The following is a 27,624-nucleotide window of genomic DNA, read 5'->3' on the forward strand; positions in this document are numbered from 1 at the left end:
CGTAGCTCTTACTGTCAGCGCACGCCTCTTGGTCTTGGACCAAAAACAATCAAATGTTATGCTAGGCCAGTGACAGAGGATACGAAAGACATAATACGTAAGATAACTTAAAATGTTATGCCAGATACAAAAGAGTTGTTTCTGACAAGGGAGACATTCATACAAGTCCCAGAAACTACAAGATGCGAGTTGTTTCTGACCATCCAATTCCCAAATCTATTCAGATCACAATGGATAAAACAGGGAGTCTTGAAAATAAGGCCTCAATATTATGGGACCAATATTATTCAGAACACAGTATCAATAAAAGTCCCATTTGACCCGTGAAATAGCGACTTGTGCGTAGTCACTTCAAGTTTCGTTTTACCATTTCCACTGTTGCTGCAATCGACATCGTTCACAGCCAGCTTTACCTCCACACCAGTCAAGATTACAAAATTCTGCTGAACTAATTCGATGCCAAACTCACCACCCACCTCCATAGCTTCAAAGAACCTCGCAATGCAGAACCTGCCTGAGCCCAGGTGAACAAACTGAGAATCCTCGGATTCCTCCCATTTCCAGTGTGGTTCAAGCTCCTTCCAACTGCCAACTAGCTGTGGCTTGGAATCCATGGCTGACAGGTCAGCAGCAGCCAAGTGATGGCCCTCGGCAGAGAGGCCAAACCAGAGCTTTGATAGATAATTACTCATGCTCATGCTTGCTTTTTTCATGTCTAGTAGTAGTAGCAGCACTAGCTTGTACTCAGTCAAGCCTGTCATTTACTCTTGGGCGGCAAATGACTGTTGTGCATAGTAGCCGCTGCAAGTTGCAGTATGGTAGCAGTAGATGGCTGTACATGTAATAGTCATGGCTGCATTGTACTGTAGAGCAATGCCTTGTAAATTTTCATTTTGACCGGTGTGTCTATAAAGAGGAGAGCAGCTGCAGCTCAGAGTCTTAAGCAGCTCTACTTCGTGTGCACTTACTGAGTACTTCTTCTTCCTCTCATCTTCTTCCTCCACCTGCAAGCAAGAGGGTGTTGTGTGTGTGAGGGAGTGCCAACAAGTGGTATCAGAGCTTGAGTGTTCGAGCTTGGTGGCCATGGCTTCCCTGAATCGTGAGCATGGGCGCGGGCGTTCTCAGGAGCGTGGCCGTGGGTGCCAGACGACGTACGTCATGAAGAAGATGGTGCGGGACGTCGGGTGGGTGGTGCTGATGAAGGTGATGCTCAAGGCGAGGCGCCTGTGGGCGGCGGTGACCGTGGGCACCGCTAACGAAGAAGACGACCAGTCGGCCATGGAGGCCATCCTCAAGTCCGTGCCGGCAGAGTACGTCGTCCCGCTCGGCGCCAAGGACTCCGCCAAGGAGGCGTGGGAAAGCCTGGAGACGATGCGGCTGGGTGGCAACCACGTGCGCAAGGCGAAGGCACAGCAGCTCAGGCGGGAGTACAGGGTGATCGCGTTCTGCGATGGAGAGGCCATCAAGGACTTCGCGCTGCGGCTCACCTCACTGATAAGCCAGCTAGCGCAGGTTGGCATCGACATCGGAGAGGAGGAAGCGGTGGCCAAGTACCTGCGGGTCGTGCCGCCCCGGTTCGCATAGATTGCGCTCTCAATCGAGATGCTGCTCGACATGAGCACGCTCTCGATCGAGGACGTCACCGGGCACCCAAGGCGGTCGAGGACCGCGCGGAGACCCCCGCCCGCACAACTGCCGGCGGCCAGCTACTGCTCACGGAGGAGCAGTAGGCAGCGCGCCTGTGCGAGAGGAAGCAGGGGGAGGGCTCCTCTGTTTCTCGCAACGGCGGCGCGCGGCAGGCAGCGCGGCAAGCCACAGCGGAAGGCGGAGGGCGCCGGCAAGGACGGCGGAGATCGTGCCGCCGACAAGGATCGTGGCCAAAATTGCGGCAAGATCGGGCACTGGGCCCGCGACTGCAAGGAGCCGTGGCGCCAGGAGCAGGCGCACCTCGCCCAGGATGACGAGGAAGAGCCTGCGCTGCTCATGGCGTAGGTCTACGCCATCAACACCGAGGCAGAGGACCGCGGCGGGCGCGTCGAGCTGGACGAGCCGCGCGCGTGGGTCAACCTCGGGCGAGCAGAGGAGGAGGCAGAGGAGCTATGGTACCTCGACACCGGCGCGAGCAACCACATGACCGGGAACTGCGCGACCTTCTCCGAGCTCGACTCCGGAGTCGTCGGCACCGTGAAGTTCGGGGACAACTCCGGCGTCGACATCCAGGGGCATGGCACGGTCGTGTTCCAGTGCAAGAATGGCGAGCACAAGGCGCTGACAGATGTGTACTACATCCCCAAGCTCCGTAGCAACATCGTCAGCATTGGCCAGCTCGACGAGCGAGGCTGCCAGGTGCTGATCGACGGCGGCGTGCTCCGGATCAGGGACCGCGAGCGGAAGCTGCTCGCCAAGGTCGAGCGCGGCAGGAATCGCCTCTACACCTTGGCGCTGCGCATTGCGCGCCCAGTGTGCTTTGCGGCAAGGTGCGATGATGCGGCGTGGTGCTGGCATGAGCGCTTTAGCCATTTTAGCTTTGATGCTCTGGCCAGGATGGCGCGACAAGGCATGGTGCGAGGGCTGCCACTGATCGAGCATGCCGGCGAGCTGTGCGATAGCTGCCTTGCCGGAAAGCAGAGAAGGCTGTCGTTCCCCAAGAAGGCGAGCTACCACGCTGGCGACACCTCGAGCTCCTCCACGACGACCTCTACGGGCCAATCACGCTGGCAACGCATGGCGGACGACGCTATTTCCTGCTCCTGGTGGACGACTGCAGCCGCTACATGTGGCTGCACCTGCTGTCGAGCAAGGACGAGGCGCCAGCGGTGATCAAGGAGTTCCAGGCGCAGGTGGAGACGAAGACGGGGAAGAAGCTACGCGTGCTGCGGACAGATCGCAGCGGCGAGTTCACCTCGGTCGAGTTCGGCCTCTACTGCGCGGGACAGGCCGTTGAACGCCACCTCACGGCGCCGTACTTGCCGCAACAGAGCAGCGTCGTGGAGAGGAGGAATCAGACGGTGGTCAGCATGGCTAGGAGCATGCTGAAGGCCAAGAAGATGCCGGCGGCGTTCTGGGAAGAGGCGGTGAGCATGGCGGTGTTCATCTTGAACCGCGCACCCACCAAGAGCCTGAAGGGCACGACGCCATTCGAGGCTTGGCACGGGAGAAAGCCGGACGTGTCCTTCCTCAGGACATTCGGCTGCGTCGGGCACGTGAAGAAGACGAAGCCCAACCTCGCCAAGCTGGAAGACAGGAGCACTCCCATGGTGTTCCTAGGGTACGAGCGCGGGAGCAAGGCTTATCGGCTCCGGCCAGCAGCAACGTGGTCGTGTCCCGCGACGTCGTCTTCGACGAGGCGGCATGCTTGGGCTGGGAGTCCGGCGATGGGGAAGTGATGCCAGGCGGCCTGAGCAGCTCTTTCACCATCGAGTACATGGTGTACTTCGGTTCGGGGGAGCTGGCTCACGACGAAGGGGAAGCAACACCCTCGAGCGAGTCGCAAGGGACACCCTCGAGTGCGACACAGGGGGCACCCTCGAGCGAGTTGCAGGGGACACCCTCGAGAGCGGCACAGGGGGCACAATCTAGCGAGTCGCAGGGGACACCCTCGAGTGCGACACAGGGAGCACCCTCGAGCGAGTCACAGGGGACACCCTCGAGAACAGCACAGGGGGCACCCTCGATCGAGTCACAGGGGATACCCTCGAGTGCGACACAGGGGGCACCCTCGAGAGCAGCACAGGTGACACCCTCGAGCGAGGCGCAGGTGACATCCTCGAGAGCGGGGCAGGGGACTCCGATCTCCGCCGCAACGAGCACCATTTCATCGATTCGCTTCGTCATGCCTCCGCCGAGCACCTCCCCGAACATCGACGCCGATTACTCCGGCGAGCCACTCCGATTCCATCTGGTGGATGACATTGTTGGCATGGGGAGTCCGCCCGGGCAGGCGGCCCATGTGCTGGACGACCTCGAGCTGCATCTGGGCAGCGCAGAGGAGCCACCAAACTTCGCCGCAGCAAAACAGGAGCACGCTGGCGGGTGGCGATACTGGAGGAGATGGCGGCGATGGAGGAGAACCGCACGTGAGAGCTGGTGGATCCGCCGGCCGGTTGCCGGCCAATTGGGCTCAAGTGGGTGTTCAAGGTGAAGCAGAACGAGCGCGGCGAGGTGGTGCGACACAAGGCGCGGCTCGTCGCCAAGGGATTCGTGCAGCGCGAGGGCATCGACTTCGAGGAAGTCTTTGCGCCGGTGGCGCGCATGGAGTCTGTGCGCTGGCGGTGGTGAGGTGCTGGGAGGTCCATCACCTGGACGTGAAATCGGCATTCCTCAACGGAGAGCTCGCCGAGGAGGTGTACGTGCAGCAGCCGCTGAGATTTGTCATCGCCGGCGAGGAGCACAGGGTGCTCCACCTGCGCAAGGCCCTGTATGGGCTGCGTCAGGCACCGCGTGCATGGAACATCAAGCTCGACGCCAGCCTCGCGTCGCTCGGCTTCACCAAGTGCGCCACCGAGCACGCCCTCTACACACGGCAGTCGAAGGGAGGCCTGGTGATCGTCGGCGTGTACGTCGACGACCTCATCGTCACCGGAGCTGAGCAGCGGGATATCAACGCATTCAAGGAGAAGATGAAGTCGATGTTCTGCATGCCAGACCTCGGTCTGCTCACCTACTACCTCGGCATTGAGGTGGAGCAGACCGGGAATGCCATCACGCTCCGCCAGAGCGCCTACGCGAGGAAGCTGCTGGAGCGGAGCGGATTGGGTGAGTGCAGGGCGCGCCAGACGCCCATGGAGGAGAAGGTGAAGCTGTCAAAGGACAGCACTGCCCCCTTGGTGGACGCCACGAGCTACTGGATCATCGTCGACGCACTGCGTTACCTCACGCACACGCGGCCGGACATTGGGTTCGCCGTGGGGTACGTGAGCCGGTTCATGGCGGAGCCGCGGGACGATCACCTCGCCGCGGTCAAGCATCTGCTCCGCTATGTGGCAGGAACGCGCGACTACGGGCTCGTCTACCCAAGGAGGAGCAGAGGAGAGCTGGAGCTGATTGGGTTCAGCGATGTTGATGAACGAAGGAGCATGACTGGTGTGCTCTTCTTCCTTGGAGCGTGCCCGATCTCCTGGCAATCGATTAAATAGAAGGTCGTCGCGCTGAGCACTTACGAGGCAGAGTACATTGCGGCGGCGGCGGCATGTTGCCAGGGAGTTTGGCTAGGGCGGCTGCTGGCAGAGCTCACCGGAGAAGAAGCTCGGGCACCCGTCCTGATGGTGGACAACCAGTCCACCATCGCCTTAGCAAAGAACCCCGTCCACCACGACCGGAGCAAGCACATCGACACCAAGTATCACTTCATCCGTGATTGCGTGGATGGTGGACAGATCAGGCTCGAGTATGTCGAGACAGCTCGACATCTCGGGGACATCCTCACCAAACTACTTGGGCGCATTCGACTCACAGAGTTGAGGACCAAGATTGGAGTTGAGGAGATCAAGCAAGAGCAGTGCAATTAGGGGAAGAATTGATAGATAATTACCCATGCTCATGCTTGTTTTTTCCATGCCTAGTAGTAGTATAGCACTAGCTTGTACTCCGTTAAGCCTGCCATTTACTCTTGGGCGGCAAATGACTGTTGTGCATAGTAGCCGCAGCAAGTTGCAGCATGATAGCAGTAGATGGCTGTACATATAATAGTCATGGCTGTATTGTACTATAGAATCATGCCTTGTAAATTCTCACTTTGACCGGTGTGTCTATAAAGAGGAGAGCAGCTGCAGCTCAGAGTCTTAAGCAACTCCACTTCGTGTGCTCTTCCTGAGTCATTCTTTCTCTCATCTTCTTTCTCCACCTGCAAGCAAGAGAGTGTTGTGTGTATGTGAGGGAGTGCCAACAATCTTGTGCTATGGGACATACTCGACCTTCCCGCGGAAAGGCAGCGTCCACTCACCAACTCGGCTCCAGATGTTGCTCACCGTGTCCAAACAGTAGGTGCCAGCGTTCCCAGCAGATATGAGAATGTGTGAGTTGTTGTCCCCAACCAGAGAGTAGGATGTGATCTCTCGGCGTTCCTGGCTGTACGCATAATCACGAACGAATGGCGGTGGCGGGAGCAATTGGCAGTGCCAAGACTCGAAGGATGTCTCTGTGGGCTTGTGGTAGACAAAGGCCTCAAAATGATCGTTGTGCTGCACGCAGCGACTTGCCTCTGATCTGGGATCTCTCTCCATGACATAGAGCCTCCCACCATCGTCAGTGCTGGGGATAAACATGGAGAAGGGGTTCCACTTGGGTTTGTGGAGGCTAGGCATGGTCACCAACTGGCGGGTGTCTGCGTCGAAGAGGAAGGTGCGCCCAGCCTGGTCCACGCAGATGACCTTGCGATCTGCAAGCGGGAAGCAGTCGATCTTCCACGCGTGGGGTTGAGCTTGAGCTCTGAAGGTGAAGGTCGGGACAGGAAGCTGAAATCTCTCCAACATGAAGGCTGCCCCATCAGGCTGTTTAATCTTCAGATTGAAGGAACAAGCAGGCTGTTTTGGAGAACCAGAGTCTTGCGCTACTGCTGATTCTGATCTGGCCCCGATTGTTGGTGGTGGTGTCGGGTTAAAGAATTGGTGGCGCGTCAGGTCCATGCAGAGCAGCGATCTGATGCCGGGGACCGGGTTTTCCACGATCAGATTCAGAAACCGCCGCGAGAGGCCCATCGTCGCTCGATCGCAAACTCCAAACTTCAAGGCTGCTAACCTTCAGACGTACTCGCCGATCTTCAAGCGCCGGACCTGAGGCATGAGGTCGGGAAGGGAAAGGGCTCAGCGGCGCTCCACAGCGCCAGGACAGAATGGCGAGACCTGAGGGCGAGGTTGGGAAGGGAAAGGCCTCCGCGGCGCCCCATAGCGCCAGAGCAGAATGGCGGCGGGCAGAAGAGAAGAGGGAGAGGGAGAGGGGAGGGAGGGGATGGGCAAAGCGAGATGTTGAGGATGCTGTATAGGGTCTGGAGGAACCGCATGCTCTGCTTTTGTGGGCCTCGGCGACACTAAGGCCCTGTTTCCATCAGCTTTTTTTTAGCTCCTGTCACATAAAAAAATCTTACTATTTAGAAATATCAAATAAAATTTATTTATAAAATCTTTTAGACAGATGAGTGCTAATTTGTGAGACGAATCTAATGAGCCTAATTAATCCATAATTTGCTACAGTGATATTACAGTAACCATCCCCTAATTACGGATTAATATACCTCATTACATTTGTCTCGCAATTTAGCCCAAGGGTTCTGCAGTTAGTTTTGTAATCAGATTTTATTTAATATTAATAAATATCAAGATTCTCTTGAATGTGACATAGTCTAAAGTTTAGCCCCTAGAACCAAACAACCCCTAAACGAAATGGCTCCTTAACCGTCTGTTTGGTTGGAGTGCTGGGACCAACCCGTATGGGTTCGACCCATTTTTTTTGTTTGGATAGGGGTTGGGGGAGGGATGGAGCCAACCCCAGGAGAATATACCTCCAAAATACGGGTTGGATAGGTCCGTCAAAATCTTGCGGACGGAGCCGCTCTGCCCGGGTTGGAAACGTCACACGCGAGTAAAATAACCCTCAGCCTTATCCCTTCATGCTACCCCTCTCTCTCAGCCTCCACTCGCTCGCATCTCACCAGATACCCGCTCGCGGGGCGGCCCACACCGGCACCCGCCGACCGCACGCCGCCGGCCCTGCCCGCGACCGCAGGCCTCGGAGCGCACGCCGCCGGCTGCGCGGGGGCAGGGGACCGCCTCGGACCGCACGCCGCCGGCCCGCGCGGGGGGCAAGGGACCGGCCAGGACCACTCGCCGCCGGCTCCTTTCCAGGCCACGCCTTCCGCGCGCCTGCCCCTCCTGGACGCCGCGCTCCTGGTTGCCGGTCGCGCCCGCCCCACTAGTTGTGGCGGAACCGCCAAATTAAAACTCTCAATTAAGCGTAATGGCCGTCATTTGAACACATCGGGCGCATTAGCTTAATGGCTTAATTTGGTGATCCTTTCTCAGCCCACGTCCCGATCGAAACAACACCGATAGTCTCACGCGAAGGTGAGTGCAGATGGTACAAGCACAACAAGTACTTGAAAATACAACGACATACACAAGACTCTGCCATAAGTTTTACAAACCAAGTTTGAATATATATACATAATTTACAAACTTTACAATACCGAAACTAAGGTTCGAGCAGAGGTAAAAGGCCTACACAACCACAAGAGTACCCCGAGGAGATCCCTAACTAAGTATCTGGATCCACCACCTCCCATCCCTCTGCGTCCCGACGGATAAACTTAACGCAGCAGGAACAGAAGTCTACGTCTGTGTGTCCTGAAATAATGTTTCAACAAAAACCCTGAGCAACTAATACTCAGCAAGACTTATCCGACTATGGGTATACATAGCCCACATATCTAGACATGCAAAGCTTTTTGGCTGGTAGTTAGTTTTGCGGAAAAAAGCGACTAAAGTGAATCCTTATTTTCCATATTTTAGCTCATGGTTCTATATATCTTAAACATCATCTAATGTTGGCATATCTAGAGCAATCATGGTAAGGCATATAATAACATTCCAAGTAATCATAACCATATATCATTCATATTTCATCTCATTACTACGATGTGACGCAGTGATCAAGGTGCCCATGTCCAAGAGCGACTGGCGGTGAATCGATTCGATTTAACCTTGCAAGGTGGACCTAACCAACACGGCACGCACAGGCCCCGTCGGACCACACGCACCAACCATTCTCCTCTCCGCCTCGAACTACAGGACCGCCCCACCAGCGTATAGTCAGCCGAGCTCAACGAGAGACCACCAAAAGTAAATACATGCATCCCAATTCTCCGCGACTACTCGACTCGCCCTAAGGGGTGGGAAGGAGTCATGTACATTCGAAGTAAGGCAGTACTGTGGCAGTCCCGCCTAAATTAATCCGGCTTAAGTGCGCTAACCATCACCGAAACGGCAACCAGGGTTAACACACACTTAAAACGGAGTAATCCGGCAGTGCTGTCGGGTAAAATCCCGATTAAACCACTTGAAATAGGATCGTCAAAGCAGTTCAGAGAATACAACATTCCGCAAATTTTTCTGTACAGAGTATAAAACTGAATTATTATTACAAACCGAGTTTGAATTCATAAAAGTATAACAGAGTTCAAGTTTGACGAAAAAAGAACGATAGTCTAGCGACGAAACCAAACGTCATGATAAAGCCCGTACATGACGTCATCCACCATAATCTCAGATGCACCACCTGAAAAACAAAGCCACAAGCAAGGTTGAGTATACTAATACTCAGCAAGGCTTGCCCGACTAAGGGTATACTTAGCCCTTTATCTAGACATGTAAGGCTTTTGGCTTGAGGGGTTTGGTTTGCCGAAAAGCAGTAAGAGTAGATCCTTAATTGCAGGTTTTAGCTTTCAGGTTCTAGTTCAATTAGCCATTTTAGGTGAGCATCTATCCAATAGCATACATGGTGGGAAAAATTATCTTTTATCATCCAACCAACCATATTCATCATCATCATCATCATCATCTTTCACTTCTTACTCTATGTGGCAAAAGGGTTAAGCTGTCCCAAACCGTGAGAAGCGGACGATTCGAATTGAATTTATTAACCTGGCCAGGCAGACCTAACACACACATATGTCCAGAGGGCCGCAGCGGAGCAGAAGGCTCGGGAGGCCGAAGCGCAGGCTGCTGAGCTGCAACGCCTCCGAACAGCGCTCGAGGAGAAGGCTCGGGAAGCCAAGGTGCAGAGCGCCGAGCTACGGCGCCTCAGGACATCGCTCGAGCAACAGGAGACCGAGCTCCTCCACAAGGAGGTGGCCATTGTCGCGCTCACCGGAACCCTTCGGGAAAAGGGCGAGGCCCTCGAGGAGAAGGAGGTGGCTCTCCAGAACGTGGGGACCGCCCTCAAGGAGAAGGAAGACTCCTTGTCCTCGCTCGAAGAGGCCGCCCGAGTCCAGAGGGAGGAGGCGCAGAGGAGCATCATGGGTAAGTACCTTTGAATTTTCGTTGGTTTGTTTCTTTTCGTAGCTTACATTGATTTCCTTTGCTCAGAGCTGAGGCAGAAGGTGACGGACGAGTCCGCGGCGAAGGAAGCAGTTCACACCGCGCTCACGGTGGCACAGGCGGAATTTGCTGAGCTGGAGCAAACCGCCGTGAGCGTGTGCCAAGGGCTCGAGGGAGAGGGTGCCGTCTCGGGCAGTTCTGTGATCAGCCGCCTGCGCGCACTAGGCGGTCGGATTGCCAAACACGCCAAGAGCACCTTCCGCCTCGGTGTCCTGTGGGCCCTCACCGTGGCCTCAACACACTACCTCATGGATCTCCAGAGGGTGTCGTCGGGGTACGTCATTCCTGATGACGCTGATGCGGACGCCGCGTCGGCCATCATGGACGAAGCCGACGCAGCCGCGGAGGAGTTTGCCACAATTCTCGCCGAGAAGCTCGAAGCCGACATCCCTCCCATTGCTGAATTTGACACCACTGAAGACCCGCAAGGGGGATGGTAGCCTGTAGGAAATCTGGGCCTCGAAGCCCATGTAATAGATTAGTGATTATCGTAATCACACTTTGTAATCGTATCTTATGAATATAAGAAAATTATTTTCGTTAAATCGACTGTGTGGCCCATCGATGCCTTGTGCGTTCGAGCCTTTGTTTTCTTTACTTTATTTCCGTGTTCTCGTATGCGACTTAGATAAACTTCTGCGAGGAATTTCGCGTTCATAAACAACGTAGGCGTGGGGTGGTGAGGGGGGTGCCGTATCCCGGAGGCGTAGGCGGCCCCACGACTCGGCCGGACCCATACCATAGTTGCTTATGCCTCGCGTCCGTTTTTTCCAAGTATACGTGAAGCTTAAGGACGAGACGAAAATATTTCAAAAAAATATTGGCGATTTTTGGGGACGTTCGGGGGTTCCCCCCCGTGGTGGGTTCCCCCCGTGGTAGCCCCCGAGGGAGGCTTGGCTTTGCCGAGGGTAAAGCCGAGCGTACCTCAGTGTCTGTGCGCGTCCGAGCCCTCGAGGGTCCGGAAGGTTCCCAAAAATAAACAAGTAAAGCGTGCTTCTTTATTATTTTGGGAAATCGAAAATGCGAGTACAAACGATGTACAAATAGCTCGGAATTCTAAGGGTAGAAGCGACGTAGCTGTTGTATGTTCCAAGCGTTGGAAAGGACCTCACCTTTTTTGTTTGCCAGCTTGTACGTGCCGGGTTTGAGCACCTCGGCAATTATGTACGGTCCTTCCCATGGCGGTGAGAGCTTGTGGTGGCCCCTGTTGTCCTGTCGAAGCCTCAACACCAAGTCCCCCTTGTTGAGGTCTCGGCGCCGGACTCTCTGCGCCTGATACCTTCGTAGAGACTGTTGGTAGCGCGCAGAGTGTAGGAGCGCCACGTCTCGAGCCACATCCACTTGGTCCAGCGAGTCCTCTCGGGCTCGCTGGTTCTGCTGCTCTTGGTATGCCTTGAGCCTCGGCGACCCGTACTCCAAGTCCGTGGGGAGTATGTCCTCGGTTCCATAGACGAGAAAGAACGGGGTGAAGCCCGTGGCTCTGCTCGGTGTCGTCCTCAGGCTCCAAATGACCGAGGGTAGCTCCGTGAGCCACCTTCGTCCAAATCTGTTCAACTTGTTGAAGATTCTTGGCTTCAGTCCCTGGAGGATCATGCCGTTGGCACGCTCCACTTGCCCGTTCATCTGTGGGTGTGCCACAGCCGACCAATCCACACGTATGTGGTAGTCATCGCAGAACGCCAGGAACTTCTTGCCTGTGAACTGGGTGCCGTTGTCGATGATAATCGAGTTCGGATCCATTTGGAGAATTTGTCGATCGCCACCAGCAAGTGGGTGAAGCCCCCGGGCGCCTTCTGTAGCGAACCAACGAGGTCCAGCCCCCACACAGCGAAAGGCCATGTAATGTGGATGGTCTGTAGAACGTGCGTGGGGAGGTGTGTTTTTCGAGCATAGAACTGGCAACCCTCGCAGGTCCGCACGACGTTGGTGGCGTCGGCGACCGCGGTGGGCCAGTAAAAACCTTGCCGAAACGCGTTACCCACGAGGGTACGTGGTGCGGCATGGTGGCCGCAGGCACTAGCGTGGATGTCGCGGATCAGCTCCTTGCCCTCGGGGATGGGGATGCATCGCTGCAAGACACCCGAGGGACTGCGCTTGTATAGCTCATTGTCGATTAGAACGAAGGACTTGGCCCAGCTAGCGAGGTGCCGCGCTCATGCCGCGCCTGAGCGCGGTTCGAGGGTAGGACCCCTCGAATCATCTAGTCAAGGTACTGGATGCGCCAATCTTGCGAGGTGGGGGCCTCGTCGACTTCCATTGCTTCGGCCTCGTCCGCGGAGGTGGTCCCGAAGTCAATGTCCATGGGCTCGGCCTCGTCCGCCGGGGGATTCCCGCCGGGGGGCCCGGCGGACGAGGGGCCCAGTTCCGTTGGGTGCTTGAATTCGACGGAGGGCTTGGTGATATCGCGAGCGAAGATGTTCGGGGGGACGGTGGTCCGCCCCGATGCAATCTTGGCTAGTTCGTCGGCGTCCTCGTTATACTTGCGCGGGACATGATTGAGTTCTAGGCCATCGAACTTGTCTTCGAGGCGGCGCACTGCATTGCAGTATGCCTCCATCTTTGGGTTGTGGCAGCTAGACTCTTTCATTACTTGGTCGATGACGAGTTGAGAGTCACCGCGCACGTCGAGGCATTTGACGCCGAGCTCGATGGCGATGCGGAGGCCACTGAGGAGGGCCTCGTACTTCGCCATATTATTAGACGCAGGGAAATGCAAGCGTATCACATACCGCATGTGTTCCCCGAGGGGTGAGAAGAAAAGGAGGCCGGGCCGGCACCGGTTTTCATCACCGACCCGTCGAAGTACATGGTCCAGCATTCGGCCTGGATTTGCGGTGGGGGTAGCTGAGTGTCCGTCCATTCAGCCACGAAGTCAGCCAAGATTTGAGACTTGATCGCTTTGCGGGGGGCGTAGGTGAGAGTTTCTCCCATCAGCTCCACAGACCATTTGGCAATTCTACCCTCGGCTTCCCGGTTGCGGACTATCTCTCCCAAAGGGAAAGACGAGACCACGGTGATGGGATGGGCCTCGGAGTAGTGGCGCAGCTTGCGTCGAGCCAAAACCACTGCGTAGAGCAGCTTCTGAATCTGCGGATAGCGCGTCTTAGTTTCAGACAACACCTCGCTGATGTAGTACACCGGCCGCTGGACAGGCAGAGCATGGCCCTCCTCTTGTCTTTCGACAACGACCACCGTGCTGACCACTTGGGTCGTCACTGCTACATACAGAAAGAGGGGCTCGCCGTCCGTGGGTGGTGTGAGAATGGGGGCTTGAGTGAGCGATGCCTTCAGCCTGTCGAGGGCTTCTTGGGCTTCGGGGGTCCACGTGAAGCGCTCGGTTTTCCTCAAGAGTCGATACAGGGGTAAACCTTTCTCGCCGAGACGCGAGATGAACCGGCTGAGGGACGCTAGCCATCCCATGACCCTTTGTACCCCCTTTAGGTCTCGGATCGGTCCTATTTGTGTGATGGCCGAGACTTTGTCAGGGTTGGGTTCGATGCCCCGTTGGGAGACAATGAAGCCCAAGAGCATGCCTCGAGGCACCCCGAACACGCACTTCTCGGGGTTGAGGTTTACCCCTTTGGCCCATAGGCAATCGAACGCGATCCTGAGATCGGCAACCAGGTCGTCTGCCTTCCTGGATTTTACAACGATATCGTCGACATATGCCTCTACTTTGCGTCCGAGATGGTCCCCGAAAATGTGGAGCATACATCGCTGATATGTAGCTCCGGCGTTTCTGAGGCCAAAGGGCATCGTAACGTTGCAGTACATGCCAAAAGGTGTGATAAAAGAAGTCGCGAGCTGGTCGGACTCTTTCATCTTGATTTGGTGGTAACTGGAGTAAGCATCAAGAAAGGATAAAAGTTCACACCCCGCAGTAGAATCTACAATCTGATCAATACGTGGCAAAGGAAAGGGAACCTTCGGACATGCTTTATTTAAACTAGTGTAATCTACACACATCCTCCGGTTTCCGTTCTTTTTCTTCACTAATATAGGATTAGCTAGCCACTCGGGATGGAATACCTCCTTGATGAACCCGGCCGCCAGAAGTTTCTGCAACTCCTCGCCAATCGCCCGGCGCTTGAGCTCGTCAAAGCGTCGCAGGCGCTGCTTCATCGGCTTGGAGTTGGATCGGATATCAAGGGAGTGCTCGGCGACCTCCCTCGGTATGCCAGGCATGTCCGAGGGGCTCCACGCAAAGATGTCTGCGTTGGCACGGAGAAAGTCGATGAGCACCACTTCCTATTTGCTGTCGAGGGTGGCGCTGATCTGCAACGTCTTGTCGTCGGAACGATCCGGATCAAGGGGCACCTTTTTGATACCCTCGGCGGGCTTGAAGCTGCCCGCGTGTCGGTGCGTGGAGTCCAAGGCCCCGCTTGCCATTTTGTCGAGGGTGGCTGCGAGGGCCTAGTCCTCCACCTGAGCCTCCGCGTGCTCAACGCACTCGACGTCACACTCATAGGCATGCTCGAACGAAGAGCCGACGGTGATGACGCCCTTCGGACCCGACATCTTCAGCTTGAGGTAGGTGTAGTTGGGGATGGCCATGAACTTGGCGTAACAAGGACGGCCAAGAATGGCATGATAGGATCCCCGAAACCCCACCACCTCAAAGGTGAGTACTTCCTTGCGGAAGTTGGCCGCCGTGCCGAAGCAGACAGGCAGATTGATCTGGCCGAGGGGTTGGATGCGCTTCCCCGGCACAACACCATGAAATGGCGACTTGCTGGGGCAAAGCTTGTTCAATCCGATCCCCATGAGCTCCAAGGTGTGGGCGTACATGATGTTTAGGCTGCTACCTCCGTCCATGAACACCTTGGAGAAGCGAGTGTTGCCGATGATGGGGTCGACAACAAGCGGGTACCGTCCCGGGTGCTGGACGTAGTCGGGGTGGTCCTCGCGGCTAAAGGAAATGGTATACTTTGACCAATCGAGGTTGGATGGCGTGGCCTTGGTGACGGAGAAAACTTCCCGACGCTCGCGCTTGCGCTGCCGGGAGGTCATGTTCGTCGTTGGTCCTCCAAAGATGAAGAAAGTGTTCTCCACTGGGGGGAACTCGTCATCTCCACCTTTGTTGCCAGCATCCTTTTTCCTGTCCTCGTTGCGATGCGCGATGCAGTTGTAGTACTTCTTGAGCATCTCGCATTGCTCGAGGGTGTGGTTGACTGAGCCCGTGTGGTAAGGACACGGCTTCTTAAGCATGTCGTCGAATAGGCCACCACTGCCTCGAGGTCCTTTGCGGTCCGGGGCGGCAGCGAAGGCCTCCTCGGAGTCCTCTGCCCGCCCCGATGCGCGCTGGTTCGGTGGGACTGGCTTCTTTTCCTTCCTCCCCTGCTTCTGTTTCTTGGCGGGGGCGTTGGGCTTGACGTTGCTGCCCTCCGCGGGCCTATCGTCCTTGCGCTTGCTCGGCTTGTCGTCGAAGATGGCACCAACAGCCTCCTCGCCGGCGGCGTAGTTGGTGGCGGCATCGAACAACTTGTTGGTGTTGGCTGGTCGGCTCCTCGCAAGCTCGTGCACCAGGTTCTTGCACGTCGTACCCTCGAGGAAGGCGTTGATGACCTCGACGTGGGTGACGCTGGGGAGCTCGGTGCATTGCTTGGAGAAGCGCCGCACGTAGTCGCGCAGGGACTCGTTGGGCTTCTGGCGACACCCTTTGAGGTCCCAGGAGTTCCGAGGGCGCACGTATGTGCCCTGTAAGTTACCCACAAAGATCTTGACTAAGTCGGCCCAGTTGTGGATCTGGTCCACGGGCAAGTGCTCGAGCCACGTTCGTGTGGCATCGGCAAGGTGAAGAGGAAGGTTGCGGATGATGACCGCATCTTCCGTCGTGCCGCCTAGCTGGCACACTAGGCGGTAATCATTGAGCCAGTCTGCAGGATCGGTCTCGCCCGAGTACTTGACGAGGGTGGTAGTTTGACGAAAGCGCGGGGGAAAAGAAGTAGTTCGAATCTCCCGGCTGAACACCCGGGTGCCCGGAGGCTCCAGTGACTCACCCCTGTCGTGCTCGGGGTCGAGGCATCCACCCCGCCGAGGGGTGTACTTTCTGCCGCCGACAATGTAGCGGGCATCGCCGTCTTCGGCGTGCCCGCGTGTGTCGCGGAGCCGTTCCCTCGCGGGAGGCCTTCCGATGCGGTCGTGCACTGAGGGTGCCTTCGCACCGGGCGCCACGACTGCCTTGCCCTTCGCAGCTGGTGGAGTGTGCACCGAAGCCTCGTGGTCCTGGTGCGCAGTCCCACTGGGCTGCTCTGGGTCTTTCGAGCGCATACGAGACGCAAAGCTCTCGGCTTGCTGCATGGCAGCTTGCTCGACGAGTGCCTGTGCCTCGCGGCGCAGGTTGCATCCCGAAGGCGTCGATGGCTCGGGCATGGCTTGGAGTAGGTAGGCCGCAGCGACGAGTTTCTCGCCGGCCGTCTTCAGTTCCGGAGGTTTGTCGACGTTGTCGTTGGCCAGGATGCGCTCCCGGGCAACGCGCCTCGCCGCCTGGGCATGTGCACCATGTGCGGAGCGCTGCTGCTCGAGCGCGGTGCGCAGCTCCTGGGTCTACCGACGCTGCTCGTCGAGCTTGGCTTGGAGCTCTTTGAGCTGTGCCAGCTGTACTTGCCGTGTCGCCGAGCTTGACGAAGAAGAAGGGGCCGCAGGCAGCACCACCGGTTGGTTCGCCTGCGCGTCCACCCCGCCGTCCCCGTCATCGCCCAGGCCGTTGTCGTTTTGCTCGTCCATAAGATCTGCCATGAAGAACTCCCGAGTGGGATTGTACTCCCCCTCACTGGAGTCCTCAGAGCAGGTGAGGCAATAAGCCGTCGCAAGCTGGAACGAGCGGAATGCGTCGGGGTCGCGGACCCCAGAGTAGTCCTCGGCCTCCTCGGCCGTGAAGTTGTTCATGAAGAAATTGATGTCGTCGGCGATTGAGCTCGCCGTTTCGGGGTAGGATTCGTCAAGAGATGACGCGATGAGGCTGCGGATCGACAAAAGGTGATGACCCGACAGATCCTCATACTCGGTAAAGCTAGTGCTGATTGAAGAGGCGTAAGTCGTAGCATTGCGCATCCCGAAGGGAAAAGGCGATGGCGAGGTCGAGCCCCCCTGGGAGGCACTGGTGCTGCAGCAGCTGATGGTGCTGGCGCAGATGGCGCCGAGGCACGTGATGACGAAGCGGTGGCCCCGTTGGCCATGATGCTGAGCTGCGACATGCCAGCCTCGACCCACACGGGGGAGCTGGGGCGTGACACACGGCGCCGCTCCGCGCGTGCTTGTCGCGAATGCTGGCCCGAGCACCTGTTGCGCTGGGCTGGTGAAGTCGGTGTGACGGGGTTGCGTCTGTTCGAGAGGAGCTGCATGAGGTAACCGTTGCCGGTTGCTCTGAACTCGAGACTCCCGAACCAGATCACAAATCCTGCTGGGAGTGGATCCGAAACACCCATGGGGTATGGGCTGGATCTGCTCGCCATCCCTGGAAATCAAATGGGAACAAGAGAGAAAATGTCATGCCGCGTGTTTCCTCGTCCCAGATGTTGATGCAAGAGGCAACACAGTAACGCATGGGTTTATCCTGGTTCCGGCCACGGGGCCGTACGTCCAGCAAAGGGGTGTGCGAGGGCACTGTATTATCTTGTACCCAGAGTGCTTGTAGTAGGAGGTACAAGTGAGGCGAGAGAGGGAGGGAAGCTCCCAAGTCTCTACTAGAAGAGGAGTCGGTTGAGGTGAGTGCTCAGTGGTGCTGAGAGTGTGATGATGATCGCGAGTGTGGGTGACCGTGGTAGCTGATGTCCAGAATGTCCAAGCCCACCTCCTCCTTTTATAGTCACAAGGAGGGGTGGTGTACATGAGTAGGGGAATGTGGAAGTCGTCGTCTTCCCCCGAATCGCGGGGTGCAGTGGTCGAACACTGTAGGAAGTACACTGTGGGGCATGGCATCGGGCGTGGCGGTCGTCCTGGGCATCGTGCTTTTCCTCGCGGAGATCTCGCCGGCGTCCTGCCAACCCCAGCAGGTGGCGTGGTCGTCACTGTAGAATGTTCAATCCTCCTGATGTGGCATTCCGTGGGCCCTGCGGGTCAGGGTCCTGCGTGCTCCAGCGGTGGCAGGGCACGCGGCGGTCCCGGACCCCCCTGGATAGAGTGCCGACGTGCGCACTAAGAAGGTCCGAGGGTTGCGTGGAGGTCCCGAACCTCTCGAGGGGGCAGGTCCGGGACTCCGACTGCGCGTGCTGTGCGTCCCTCTTGGAGGGGCGTGTGGCGTCGCCAGACCCCTTCCCAAGCAGGAGGCGAGTCCGGGGCCATACATGTGATGAGGTGCAGTCCGGATGGCCGGAGTTGGTAGAACAGTGCGGGGAGCAGTGCCGAGCACGCTGCGTCCCGCGTCGCAGGTTCCACAGTATCGCCGCAGCGCCCGGGATGGCGGAACAGTGACCGGAGTTGACGGATGGGACTCCGGTCACAACCACTATGGGGAATGGCGGTCTGACGCCGTCTGTCCTGAGCACTGTGGAGGAGTGGTTGGCACTTAAAGCCTCCGTACAACGGGCGGGTGAGCGGCAGGGCCCTTTGTCCCTTATGCCGAGGGGTGGCCTCGAGCGAGGCGGAGATGGTTTGCCCGCTCGAGGGTAGGTTCGCTACCCTCGAGCGAGGCGGAGATGCGGGGCGCAGTCGAGGGGTCTCGATGGGAGCCCTCGAGCGAGGCGGAGATCGTCCCGCGGGCCCGAGAAGGGGGCGAATGGGCCGTATGCTGGGCTTCTTTGTGTTCTTTCCTTTCTTTCAGATCGGAAGGAGGCCGTGGGCCTTCGTGGGCCCAATTGCCTTAATCATGTGTTTGCGTTTTAGAGTGATCTTAGTACCCCGATTAGGGTGTCCCTAATCGTGGTACCCGACAATGTGCAAAACGTCATTTTTTCATTTGTTTTCATATACACATAGACACATATACACATGCATAATCAAACACACACATATATTATTTCCCGAAAGAAATGCATAATTTTAATTGCTCTGGTTTATTAAGCATGATTCTATGTTTAGTTTCTTTTGCTTAGCATTTTAAAACTCTGGGATGTCACAAGTACTAGGCTTACCGGTTTTGACTACCTCCTACTCCCGGCATGTGGTTAGTACAGTTCAAACATGATCAGCAGGGCCATCAATGTCTCGGACCTTAACCGACACAGGCGGAATTACACCTCTCCCGCGCGGTCTCATATTCTATTCTTTCTTTCATTCCAAGACTTTCATTCCAAGATGAGTAACTCATATATGAAAACATAAAAATATCCTATATCTTGCGAGTAACCAAAAATTACTCGACTTCTACCGAACCCAACTTAGCATAGCATGTCTATCGTCTGACAAATACTAGTATAGAAACTCATGGTACCTATGGGTTATGCATCTAAGGTTCCATTCAACTCCTATACTTTAATGCACAAAAAAAATAGATATATATATATATATAATTAATGTTGCATAATTTGAAATAGGGGTTATGCACCGGGGCTTACCTTCGGGCTGCTGCTCAGAGCTGGGGTCAGACGGGCCTTGGGCCGGGTTCTCACGCCTCTCCTCCTGGGCTTGATCCGGCTGCTCCTGTGGCGCCGCAATCACCTCATACACAACTTCCTCAACTGCGGATGCTACACGAATGCATATGAAATAATTGAGTGCAACCCAACCATATAATTACTATACTTCGAAATGAAATGTACTACGGACTGTCCGCTCCCAAGTGGTGGACCGTCTGCGGTTCAACTCGGCAGACCAGCCAGAACCAACTACGTCTCTGGACAAACTTCAAAACTATAAGGCGGACTGTCCGCTCCAAAATAGCGGACTGTCCGTAGTTTAACTCCGCAAAACCACCAAAGGCAACGACGCCTCTGGACAAATTTTTTAATTTCTACGGCGGACTGTCCGGCCCTCCTTGGCGGACCGTCCGCCGTTCACTCTGCCAATTCCACCAGAGACGATAACGTCTCCGGACAAAATTCTAGACTCTACGGCGGACTGTCCGCTCTCCAATAGCGGACCGTCCGCAGTTCAACCCTACGAACCCCACCAGAGACAACATCGTCTCTGGACAACTTCTACCTTGACCTGCAGACTGTCCGACCCTCCTAGGCGAACCGTCCGCGATTCATATCTTTAGACACTGCGCGCCGCCGCCAGTGAGGCTGGTGCGGCAACGCGGCATGCCGTTCCCGCTGATGGTGGCCCGACCGACGGCGAGCCTAGCACTACACCATCTACTGGACGAGGCGCACACGGGCATGGGTGACGCACGCAAAGAAATCAAGCCTAACCTAGTCGGCAACATGCAGCCCATGGCAGTCAACAACGACTTTGTTGAGAACGTGCGTGGAAACCACTAGAACGTGGAGGAACGAGGGGAGCACAAGCATTAGCGGCTTACTTACAGTCGATTCGAGCCCTTGAATGGAAGAAACGGTGGCCGGACGATGGAGTTCCACGGCGAGGTCGAGTTTGGGCGAAACTCGAACTGGCGGCCGGGGAATCCGGGATTCCCGGTGAGGTGGAGGTCATGGTTAGGGTTTGAGGGGTTGAGGAGGAAGCTAGAGAGGTGGTTGAGCTCTGTGTGCGGTGGATTTGAAATCCATGTAGGGAAGTTCGCGGATTTGGCCGGCGAAGGGGAGGCGCTCAAGCGTCGCCCATGGTGTCGGGAGGGAGAGGGAGAGTGAACCGAGAGAGAGAGAGAGAGAGAGAGAGAGAGAGAGAGAGAGAGAGAGAGAGAGAGAGAGAGAGCGAGGGAGTGGGAACGGGTGGGTGAGGAGGATGGGCTCGCCTTCAATGTGGCGTACAGGGTGGTCGGGGAAAAGCTCGATGGCCGGCACGTGGCGACAACCGATGATCCTCGATCATGAAGTAGATGAAGCAGAGCGCGTCGCGGACCGTCCGCTGTACCAAGTGGACTCTCCGCGAGGCAGGGCGTTACACCAGTCCCCTCCCTCCACAGGTCCCTTCCATTGCTAAGGAAAATCCACTGCTATTTCTTCTAGATCCATGCTGGATTGTTCATTCTTGTTCATGTGTCAAAGATGTTTGATGTAGATCCATGGTGGATTTGTGTTAGTACATGGAAACCCTAGATGGTTTTTTTGCTAGGTCATTTGTAGTCACACTTTGAATTTGTGGTATGTTGATGGATAAGAGGACCAAGGTATTCATTTGTGCTGCTGCTTCATATTGGTTCTTGTCGGCCATGGCAATTATTGGCCGGTCTAGGAAAAGAAAACGAGTGGCAAGAAGGGAAGGGATTACTTATGCCCCAATGTTTGAGAGGGATAGGAAGAGGATTGCGTACCTGAATGAAAAAATTTGGAGGAATGACACAACTTGTGTAAACATGCTGAGAATGAACAAAGCACGTTTCTTTCGGTTTTGTCAGTTGTTTAGAGATCATGCTTTACTTGAAGATACCGTTCATATGTGTATTGAGCAGCAAGTGGCAATATTTCTACATACTATTGGACATAATGTTAGGAATAGAGTAATTGCAACCAATTTTGTATATCCGGAGAAACGGTCAGTCGTTATTTTAACAAAGTACTTCATGCTATTGGTGAGCTACGAGAGGATTATATTAGGCCCTCTTCATTGGCTAGAAGTCCTCGTAGTCCTGGTAGCGCTGAGCGAACTCCCTCGCGTCGGCAGGAACTGGGCAGCAGTAGAGTGTCCCCAAGAGGAAAAAGAGTAGAGTAGGCAAGAGTGAGTACACAACTTGTACTCAACAAGTATAACACAAACTATGAGGCTCTAAGGTTGGCTGACTCAACTGCATTAGCTTTTAAATCTTGGCAAAATTTTATTAAAGCTAATTACTACAAGTTGATGAATTACCATAAACCCAGTTACATAGTAATTAATCAAAATTAATCATGTTACTACTGAGAACCAAACCAAACCAAACCACCCGGGGAAACCTGCCTCGTCAAAGGAAGATAACCCCACTAATCAAAAGGAGGATCTAGGCCGTCATGACCGTAAGCACGGCTAGTATACCAGTTTTACACTCTGCAGAGGTTGCACATCTTTACCCACAAGTCGTGAGCTACGCTAGTTGTTCATCACACTTACTTAGGTGAGATGACTAGCGACTCACTACGAGGCCTTTACAAAGAATCTCGTTGGTAAGGAGTAACCGCGAGGGTGGATCGGCGACTATGAAGCAGGTCTAGTGGGCGTCAAGACACGAAGCATAGACGAGGCCACTCAGCACGAGGGGCATAGAAGCTTACCACCCCTGCCCCGCAGGTAAGTTACTCCAAACCAAAAAGACCTAATTATTACGCCAAGACCGTCCCATTCCAGTCTTGTGGAGAGTGGCCAACCAAGCACTAAGCACCGTGCTGGCCCCCTAAACCATATTTCTAACAAAACATATTTTAATGAGACGTGAGCCACCCAAGCACGAAGCACAGAGGGCCACTCCCAGAATTAAGTTGCATAAACCATTAATCAAATTAATTAAAAAGGACCAAGTGTGTTATAGCGCGGCACCTAGCACAACTAACCAAAATGCAACCCAAGGTAATTATATAAAGGATATAAAGTGGCTAGGAAAGTCCTTATAGGCATACAATATTAAAATGCAGTATGAAATTGTAATTAAAGCGATAGGAGTTGTTCATGTTATACTTGCCTTCCTCGTACTGCTCTTGCTGCTGCTCAATCTGGTAGGAAGATGGATCTTGGTACTGGTACTGGGGCTCCTCAGATGGATCAACGTCTACTCACGAACACATGGCCAAAACAATGCACAACAATAAGCATACAAGCAAACACTAACAAAAGCTAAGAAACAGTACATTAGTACATAAAAATAGCACACTAAACTAGTCTATAACTATTCTACATGTTACAACGATCGCGTGGACATAAAGAACGCCTAAAACGTAGTTAAAACGCAAATTCTAGGCCTAAAACAAGTTCCAGGGACCTATTTGCAAGAAGACTGGAGTTCCAGGGGTTTTTTGGGCAAAACCGAGGACTAAAATGTAAAATCTGGAAAGGTCCGAGGGCTGACGTGCAAAAAGACCTCATCAGGACGGCGGGTTCTATATTAAATAAATTTAGGGGCCTAAACGTTAAAACCTGGGTATAACTGGAAATTCTTTTGTACAGGTAAGGACCGCGGGTTGATTCCCAAAAGTGCAGGGACTCTTTAGCAAAAAGTCCAGGCCGAAGGGGTACGGGTGGATCTCAGCCATTGGATCTTGTCCTAGCGGTTTGGATCTAATCGGGGGAACGATCTAATCTGGGACGTTCGCTCGAGATCGGGCGGCTCAGGGAGGATGTGGGCGTGGGCGGCGGCGCTGGGTCGCCGGAACAGAAGTTCCGCGGCGGTGCTGCGCGGGAGCTCGCCGGACTTGGCCAAACTTGGCCGTCCGGGGGTCAAATCGACCCGTATTTGGTTCTGGGGTGACCTACGCGGCACGTGTAGTCCACCTGGGACCATTGCGGGCCTCGGGGAGGTTCGTGGCGGTGCTAGCGAAGGTGGCGGCAGCTCTGCACAGTGGCGCATCACCGGCGCACGTGTTCGCGTGGTTCTGGGGCTCGGATCCGGCTGGGGTTTGGTCGAGGAGCGAGTGCGTGGCAAGGCGAACTCGTCCAGGGGCACTAGGAGGCACGTAGGGGCACTATCGTGGCGTGCGGCTATGCAGGGTGGCGCTGGTGGCCGTGGTTTGCCGGTGGGTGGTGTTCTAGGCATGGACGTGGGCTACGGGCTTAATTATACAGCGCAAAAGAAAGGAGGGGCCGACATGATGCTCACCGAGTACTAGGATCAGGCGGGGGCGTGGCGCAGAGGGACGTCGGCGGCGAGGTCGATTCGGCGGTTCGCGGCTGGAGCTTCGCGGTCCGAGCGGCGCTGGGCTCCTCCGGGCTTGGATCCCCTCGAATCAAAGCGCCTAGGTACTGCAGAAGTGGAACGCGGTCAGGGAGGGCAGGAACGTCAATAGCGGCGAGGAAATTCGGCGGCGGCGAGACTCACCCGCGGTGGTACGCCGGGGCAATTCCGGCGCTGCACAGGCCGAGGTCGGGGAAGAAGGGCCTGGCGAGGATCCTGGGTGCGCGGCGGAACTGTTGCGGTGGTTTGCAGGCGTAGGGGCGTGGCGGTGTGGCATGGCCGGGGTGGAGCAGAGCTTCTGCGCCGGCGGAACGATGGGGAGGCGGCGGCTAGGGTTACGCGGCGCCTTGTGATTGATGAGGGTCAAAGGGGGGCCAATTAAAGGGCGAGCGCCGGGGATCGCAGGGTATAGTTGGGGAAGGAGATCCCTGTTGGCGTTCCTTAAGTACCCATTTTACTATATGATTAGGAGTTGTTTTGGTAAATTCTTCGGGATGATTCATATACTAACCCGCCACTTGGCACCCGAACTTGACCGTTTTCGATTTTGTCCTGGATTTTGGAGTATGTTGCATTTTGACAGGAAATTGGACAATTTCGGAGATGTTTTGACGCATGGTTACAACTGGGCTAAGATGAGGAATAAGACGAAGATTCAACACGCAAAAGATGGGATCGAAAGGGGCCAGAAAAGGCCCAGGCCGGCCGGCCTGGAGTCCTTGGGCCGGCCGGCCTAGCCCTTTTCGGAGTCCAATCGGTCTCGGTTTTCTTCAGCACGAAGTATGCGTCAACCCTAATCTACGTTTTACCAAAACCACCGACCATATCTGCCTATAAATACCCTGAAGCCGCCATCAAAGAGAGGATCATCGCAGGGGGCATCCAGAGACGAGTTTCAGAGATCCATTCGAGTTAGACAAAAGAGAAAGGCGACACCGGAGGCCTCATCGTCCCTTGGCGCCGCTGCAAGTTGGAGGACAGCAAGGGATCCATCCCTTGCCGGAGATTTCACCACCATGATCGACTACGCTTCGCTTAGCTTCATGGGGTAAAGTCCTTGTTTGTTCATGGGGTTGTAAGGAGATCTTGAGTTGTAATTGCCGAATCCTTTATGAGATTGATCTATCACGATTCTTGTTGATGATGCTTTGATGCCTAATAGTTCGTGGCTTGGCTTTGGGTTTGCTTTGCTCTTGCATGGTTTACTTAGATTACATCAACTATCGTGTTCTTGTTGATTCGTTACCGATTATCCTCGTGTAGTGACAGTATGCGGGAGGGAAAGGTTTTGATCTTGGAACACATCTTTGGTAGATTAGATCTGTTCTTCGTTGCTTGGCGATTACATCTCTAGTGATCCTAGACCCTATGGACAAATGCTCTTCATATCTTGTGCACAGATCTATCATTGCTCACTAGTCTAGATTAGATTAGATTGGTTAGATTAGATCTATTTCACACTCAAACACTCAATATAGATCTTTTACCAACATCATTAGTGCTTAGTTAAGCATAGTAATACACTTGTTCCGTGGATTGATAAACCTTGGGGGAATAATCTAAGGGAAAAGCTACATGATCCGTGCGCTTGCGGAACGTAAATTGGCGCTTTAAGAAGTGTCAACAAGCTTTTCTAGCGCCGTTGCCGGGGAACAAGCGATTGTGCTACGTTTAACTTTGTATTAATTTTGTTGGTTACTAACACCCAACCTTTTTCTCTAGAAAAATTTTGTTTTTGTTTTTTTATTTTGATTGTCTAGATGGGCCATCTCATTCAACACGTGGAGGAAGGAGAAAAATCACTAAGGGATTATGCAAACCCGCGATCGGAGGACTTCGACATGCAAAAATCAGATTCGGTGTTGCGAGCCACCGAGTACGAAATCAAGCCTCAAATCATCAAGATGGCGGCGGCAAACCCCTTTAGAGGAGAAGAGACGGACAACCCATATAGACATATCAAGTGATTCACAATGCTATGCAATACGGTACAACAAGACGGAGTTCCGCTAGCTTGGTTTAGATGGAATCTTTTCCCATACTCACTTGCGGAAGAAGCGAGAAGATGGTTTGCACTTGCATCCTTCGAGGTAAAAGGAAATTGGGATGACTTGACGAAGAAATTTTGCGAGCGGTTCTTTCCGTTAAGCAAGGTTCAACATATTCGGAAGCAAGTGATCAACTTCGCGCAAGGAGAAGAAGAAGGGATAGATCAAGCATGGGATAGATTCAATGGATTGATTGAACAAGGACCGAAGCTCGGATTTTCCGGTGAAGTACTCTTGCATACTTTTTATTTTTCCCTAACCCCCGAGTGCATACAATTTGTTCAAATGTGTGCAGGAGGAGATCTCGTGGAGAAAACACTCATGGAAGCCACCCAACTCCTACAAAAAAATCAGCAAGGGTGCGGCCATGCGAAGAGATTGGGGAAAACGATGTTCAGCAAGCTCCGAGGAAGAATCTCAAGTGCGGGTGCTTGCTGGAATTTTCAGAAAAGAGACATCGGAAGTGAGGGAAGAACAACCGAAGCATGGGAAAGTCATAGAGACAAACCACGATGAAGAAGCATCAATCCGGAGTGCAACGAAAGACGACCCGGAAAAGAAAGGAAGAACCATGGGCACCGCCAAATCGCTAAGGGAATTCAAGCAAATGGATTGGATACCAATTGACTTCGGAAGATTGTTCGACAAAGCAAGACCGCATCCAAATCAGCGAGGAATGGCGAAGGTGATAGCGGAAGATTTCCCGCTGGATAATCACATGGGATATACATTTGGCAAGGAATCGGCCGGTGATATTATTCGGAAACTTTTTGAAGAAAAAGAGGAAGAGATTGACTTAGACGAAGTGCTGGAGATCAAAAGGACCCTAGGAGTGAACTCGGAATCGTCACCCTACGCGCACATAGCCCAAGTATATGCGATTGGAAGCGATCAAGGTGAAGGTAATCCATCACCCACACCTCGTGTTGATTGCATGATAGAAGGAATAGAATGTTGCAATGTTTTATGTGACGTTGGCGCCCATGTTAGTGTGCTGAGTTCCAAGGTTTACGTTGAGCTTTTTAACAAAACATCAAACCTAGATGCCACAATCATTAAATTGATCATGGGAGATGGTAGATTAATCAAACCGCTAGGAGTGCTTAGAAATCTAAATGTTGCCATAGCGGGTAAAAAAATTCCTACCGACTTTTTTGTGATTAATGCTAGTGATGATGAGCATGAAGGCATAATCCTTGGAAAACCCTTTCTCAAATTAGTAAATGCTGTTCTAGATGTTGGAAAAGGGATTGCCACTTTTGACCTAGATGGAGAAAAGCGCTCATTCGAATTTCATTCAAAACCGTCTTTTGTTTCACCTCTACCTCTTGATAATGAAGAGGTAGAGAGCATTCGTTCCATTGATTCTTTCAGGGATCCTCTCCAACGCACTTTGGAGAATGAAGACGCTCAAGATGATCAAGACGGAGAACTAGTGGAAACAATGGAAGAGTTGAAGCCGCAACACGGGAATTTGGAGGAAGAAAAATTTGAAGACATTGGAGAGTTAGATCAAGAAGAGGATGGTGCGCCCGATGTTGAGATGAAGCCACTCCCCAAGGGATTGAAATATGAATTTTTGGGAGATGGCAAGACTTTTCCGGTGATTATTAGCGACGAATTGAGCCCGGAA

General features: G+C 54.2%; 1 long non-coding RNA gene and 1 pseudogene across 1 annotated transcript; one reads left to right on the forward strand and one right to left on the reverse strand.

Moving 5' to 3' along the window:
• Positions 1–207: 207 nt before the first annotated feature.
• On the reverse strand, positions 208–6,922 carry LOC120677372 (annotated as a pseudogene).
• Positions 6,923–8,773: 1,851 nt separating this feature from the next.
• On the forward strand, positions 8,774–19,171 carry LOC120679875. The gene is made up of 3 exons (XR_005677370.1): positions 8,774–8,920; positions 17,248–17,249; positions 19,154–19,171. It is a non-coding gene; the product is annotated as an uncharacterized LOC120679875 (long non-coding RNA).
• Positions 19,172–27,624: the final 8,453 nt, after the last annotated feature.

Source organism: Panicum virgatum, chromosome 6N (assembly GCF_016808335.1).
Source record: "Panicum virgatum strain AP13 chromosome 6N, P.virgatum_v5, whole genome shotgun sequence".
Classification (NCBI taxonomy): domain Eukaryota; kingdom Viridiplantae; phylum Streptophyta; class Magnoliopsida; order Poales; family Poaceae; genus Panicum; species Panicum virgatum.